The sequence below is a fragment of the Misgurnus anguillicaudatus genome, unplaced genomic scaffold (assembly GCF_027580225.2).
Source record: "Misgurnus anguillicaudatus unplaced genomic scaffold, ASM2758022v2 HiC_scaffold_28, whole genome shotgun sequence".
NCBI lineage: Eukaryota > Metazoa > Chordata > Actinopteri > Cypriniformes > Cobitidae > Misgurnus > Misgurnus anguillicaudatus.
Window position 1 is genome coordinate 6,658,595 of NW_027395278.1, and position 6,000 is coordinate 6,664,594.

Genomic DNA, 6,000 nt, shown 5'->3' on the forward strand with positions numbered 1-6,000 from the left:
CTCAAATGTTCAAGCGTCCAACTACGCGCGAATAGCGCGTTTTTGCCGCCTCTACCGCTGCTTGTGTAAACGCAGCATTACTCTCCACTTTTCTAGTCTCTCTTAGACAATTTATTTCTATTTTCCCTACTGAAATCCTACTTACAATTTTCTAAGACCAGTGTTTGTATTACTGAGATTGGCAATTTTCATAGGCGAAATAGCTGTTGCACTGCCTGGTGAGCATACCCTCTGAACCTTGACCCATGACACTACATGCAGGCTGTTTCTTGTTTGCTAATCACACAAGAGGTCATGATGTCATTGCCTAGAAGGGATGGTGGAGACACTATACCTGATATGAAATACTGTTAACAGAATTCATTTCCTCTTTGCTCTGAGGCCTGATAAAAATTCATAGGAGCGACAACCATCAAGCAGAACTAACAGTGACAGATCAGAACCATCCCCTTTAAGACCTTCAAAAGTCTTAAGATGTAATTTACACAAAAATGAAAATCATTATTTTTTCACCCATGCGTCAAACCAGTGTACTATTGTTATCCAATGGAACGCAAGAAATTTTTAAATAGTTAACAGTTTTTGTTGACCATTCAAACTAAATAAACAAACATAAAATGATCAAAAGTCATCATCATCAATAGTCAAATCAAAATCAAATGTTTCTGATGTCACACTACAGCTTTGTTTGGGGAACTGAATACTACTTGCATCATTTTACTACTAACCTTATATTTTTAAAAACATACCAAACTAGGTTTTTAAAACCTAGGAAATATAAGGTTAGTAGTAAAATGATGCAAGTATTCGATATGAGGTTTAGCCAACAATTTGACAAACAATTTGTTTCACCACTTCTTCCTCCTGCATCTCAGAACTTTAATATTATACCTAATGCAGACAGTCTACTCCCATTCAGCCGCACCCAGTTTTTCCCCCAGGGCCTATTATGCAGGATAAATAAGTGAGAAGCAATTTATTCTGTGCTGTGAAGGTTGAAAAGATGTGTGTGATCAGCGACAACCATTATCATACTCCTTGTCAGCATTATACCTATAAACGCACCACTGAAGCAGTGCAGGAGGCGGGAGACTGATAAAGCCATCAATAACTTCATTCAAGAAAACGCGCACGTGCCTCCCGCGGTGCTTGTAGAAGAAGGGGCGTCTGGGAGAGGTGTGGTGCGAATTGAGATGGGAAGGTCATTTGGGGTCATGAAGCTATGAGCGAATACTAATGTCTTCCACCCCCTCGGGTTCACAAGTGGCCGTCTGTCACCTCATTCGAGCAAAATCGTCTGGCCACCCAAACTGTCAACCCCTACAGCTTGTCCAAAAGAGACCATCCCACCTCCACACCACCATACAAATAAGTGTGAATAGTACACACATACAGGATTGGACATATGACAGCTCATATAAGATATTTATTGCTCCATCGCTGCAATTTAATTCTTTTCTCCCACTATGATTAAATTGAAAAAGGGGGCGGTTTTATTGCTTGAGATGCTATTTAATGTACAGTGAACAGGGGTAGATTAGGAACGGTCAGGCAATGTTTCATTTGATTGAATTCAAAGCTGTTTACAGCAACTGACACAGGTGTATATAAAACAACAGAAAAAGCTAAACTATTATCGCTACCTCTAAAATAAAACAAAAATATATAAACAATATGAGGAGTTAATCTTTTATCAGGCACTTATGTTTAGGTTCAGTAATTTCACTTGGCAATGAAAAGGTCATTAGTAATTAAAATGCTCTATTTTTACAAATGCCATGTTGTTAATTATCAAATTTGACTATCTTTAGCTGCAAAACCCTCTAAGGGGGCGAGCACACCAAAGCTTTTACGCCCACAGCTGGCGCATGTTTTCAAATAAGCCGGCGCTCTGTGTTTTTTCCACGCTCTGGGCTGAGCGTCAAGAGTTGAAAGAGATTCAACTTTGGGTGAAAAGCTTGTCAATGTCAGTTCTCACACGGCCGTCCAATCACAGTGGAGGAGGGGCGGGACAATTATCACAACAACCAACCGGCTCACAGCTCAAGTATAACAGCACTCGGCTGAAAAAACAGCTGGCATTCGGTGTCCTCCAGGTGTTTACAGCCACGTTTAAAAGTTTTGGTGTGAACAATTATTAAGTGCAGTCAAGCTTATTTGGCAAAAACCTCCACTTATAAAAAATCCACTTCTTTGAACAAAACACAGTAAATAATCGCAAAATTACTGAAGATGCAACTAGAAACACCGTGGTTCATGTGACTGCCACAAACTAGTTGTACTCAGGACCAAGAACTCACAAAGGACATACGTTTGAATGTGATCCACAGCCGTTTGGCACACCGTCACTCATCTAATCCATCTTTCGTGCACTTCGTGCTAAAAGTCATCGTGACATTTAACAGATTCTGACATCAAGCATTTCTGAATGGCGAGAATGAATTATTAAAATTACAAATGCAAAAGTCTACAATGAAAGTTATCGTGTCTTTTGTAGGCACCAGTTTATTTCCGTAGAATTGATGCACATTATCATAATTCTGCCCGCTTCTGAGTCACAGCCTGTAAGAAGCCTATGTTTTTATATTTAAATAATTTGCTACTGGGAGTTCGAGCAGTGTAGAGTAGCGCTTGTTTGTCCTTTCTACAATCACAAATGCAGACATGGTTTTATGTTTTAGTATCTTTACCTTACCAATCTGTTACGTTCTGCTCAAGTCATTATTGATCAGTTTGGTTATCTGCATTTGTTTTGGACCAGACCTTGTATTGATAAGGTAGTAAAGACGATATTATCTCCTGTAAGTTTTGCTTTGGGAGCTGATCTTCTAAATATGATGAAGAGCATCACATTTCCATCACACGCTTGAGGTATTCAGCCAATCACAACACACTGGATAGCTGTTTGCCAGTAACTTACTGTAGATTTAAATGTATGTTATTTACTGGAAACAGTTTGTTCAAAGTAAAATGAACATTAACAAGTCTTTGTCTTTACAGAATAAAATTATAAAATACCAGCCTCATGCAAAGCATTCTGAAAACCAGAAATCCTCATGAACCTTTTTCTGTTTTTTTTCTTCAGATTTTGGTTCGCAGAATGCTTTGAATAAGTAATACAGACGTTTTAACAGTGTAGGCATCAAATTGTTACAAAAAATAAAATAAAATAAATAATAATGTACACCCTTTGTACTGCACAAAATGCCTTTTCATGTTTAAAGTTACATTTGATTGGGAAAATATAAATAGGTATGCACTGATATGTTGCTCAATAAAATAATAATGTTCACAATTCAATAGTAGCATACAACATAAACCAAAGAATCAGTGGCGGCCAGTGACTTCTTTTTTAGAGGCCGCTCGATGCAAAGTTCGTCACAACATGTATGTAGCCCGTCATTTGTGTGGTTCGTAATTTCAAAATATGTGTTCTGCGCGTCGAGTAATCCTATGTGCATCACGTGTCTTGTCAAAATAAGTGCCTGCTGCGGACACGTCTGAGGGTTTATGATAAAAGAGATGCTCGCGTTTGCTAGATACTCGCATAATCTCATGCGTAATCAGAGTTTACTGTTAAGGAAGTGTCTTGCGTTTTTCTTTTGTGAACGTGAGCGTATCTTTTATCATAAACGGTTTTGAAGCATATGCAGCAGGCACTTATTTTGACAAAACACGTGATGCACATGGTTCATATGACACAACAAACACATATTTTGAAAACACGAGCAACACATTATGACACTCCAAACACATATTTTGAATTTGCACCCCTAGCAGTCACGAGCCGCCACTGCAAAGAATATTTGTTCAAATTAAGGCAGATATTGTTTATTAATCATTTTTCAGGTTGCAAAATGAAAATATTTGCATTGCATTGCTGGACACACCGTGCAGTGTAAAATAAATACTTAAAATAAAGATTCCTAAATTGTTCTTTGTTGCACATTTTAGCTAATGTAGTAGACCTTCAAGTTTTTTCTGCATACAGAAATTTCCCATGCTTCACAAATTATACTGACTGTATATTGCAAAACTGGTATGAGTATGATATTCTCAACACTACGGCATTCTGATTTATGTTGTTGATGATATAAAGGGTTCTAAAAATATAGTAAGCTCGGGTACCATAATTATTGGGATTCCCTTGTTTCAAAATGTCTTTTCAATTCATAATGATTTTCTTATCTCCTTTCCGTTTTTCGTCAATGTCATTTATTGTGACACTCGAAACCCAAGTGTTCTTTTTCTCCTTTCATCTTTTTCTCCTTCAATCTCCCCCCAGTGTCTTTCCTTTTCTTTGTCTTCAGCCACGTGTATAAGAAGGTAGTTTCACCCCCTTCTGATCCTTCTTGAAAAAAATCCTGTGCGAATTTAATGCATTCAGACATGCACGAGGCAACAATAAGCCTCTATTATTAATGCCCAGTTGATCAGGGGAGTGAAAGGGGGTGCTGAGATCAGCATGTAGATTCAAAAAAGATTTTTGGTGGCTCCTTTTCTCATGGCTTCCTTTTTATATGGTGTACCGGAAATGTAAATGTATTATTTCGATAAAAATATCATCTTATTTTCCTGTTAATGCCAGTAATTACCCTTGTACGTATGCAGCTGTAGAAACCCAGAATGCACTGCTGTCATGGTAAGACACTACAAGTGACCATGTGTGGATATATGGGAAGTAATTTCTGCTAAGCTTTCATTATGGTCAGTTATCTGTAACTGCAGCTATTGGCTATAACCTCACTTTAACCTGGCCTTCTAGATCACTCACACGACTTAAATAGGATTTCATATCTTGTTTGCACAAGGAAGAAGATTTGCATAGCTTAAGCATCTATGCTTCATGGATAATCACAAGCTTCTCTTGTTTAGAGTGACTGAACACAATTTAAAGGCTGACACTGTGAGCTGTTATACACGAAAGTCTAGGTATTGAAAGGAGTCTGGCTGTGCCACAAATCCTCTCTTATTAAAGTATATTAAATGCTGTCTGTTCTTAATAACAGGAGCGCTCTACACCTGTCACCATCACTGTATGGTCTCTGTCTTTGCCAGCATGTCTTCGTTTGTGGTCATTCAAGATAACTACAGAACTGTTGCTTTCAGTTCAAGTATAAATGTCAAAAATGAGTCAGTGATCAAGGCTTTCCCTATCATTTAATACCCCCCACCTCCATTAACTGTTTTTCATGGGAAAAATTCCTACTCTGTGTGAATAGGCCAAAAATGTCAAAAAGCTCTATTCTTATCAGTCCTTCCAGTGAGTTTATCCATGCCAAAACTGATATGCTTTTCCAGAGGTTTCCTCTCATTAAAAGCTTTAGCGGTATGGTTATTAGATTCAATTTAGGTCTCATAAATGCCCATTCACAGCCTTGCCGTTTATTCCAAAAATCACAATTACTGTTAATTACAATTTGCATAAATCTTTTCAGCGAGCGCCTGCGCTATAATTACACATGCTAATGAGCAGCAGTCTAATCGGATCGCGAGAGTAGCCATGAGATGGACAAAAAAATAAAGGGGTGAGACTGTAAAAGCACTTCATTTGCAATAAGCAAACTGATTTTATTTTTAGCTCTTAATCACTGACTGTACTTTATGATGGTGTGTAATGATAGCAGTATGAACAGCCATGCTGTTTGATGTGATACACCTTCATAGTTCTGGTCAAAGTAATTGCCTAAATCAGCATGTCATGTGGCTCTGGCTGTTGCAATGCATTACTAGAAGATACCTGTGGTTCTACTGTGTTGGACCTTCAGGCATCCGTGGTTTCTGTTCTGTACATTTATTCCACTTTTGTAGACACCACACACCCACTTGCCTTTTCCTTTAGAGTATATAAAGAGTTCAGATGCAAAACCCTTTAAATGAGGATAGTAATTTCACTTTTAATGACAATGAAAAGTTAATAACTCAGTCACTGAAATGACTTTATTTCACAAATGTCACTTTAGTCATTTCACAAGTCTTAGGGTAAACTAAACTAAAAAA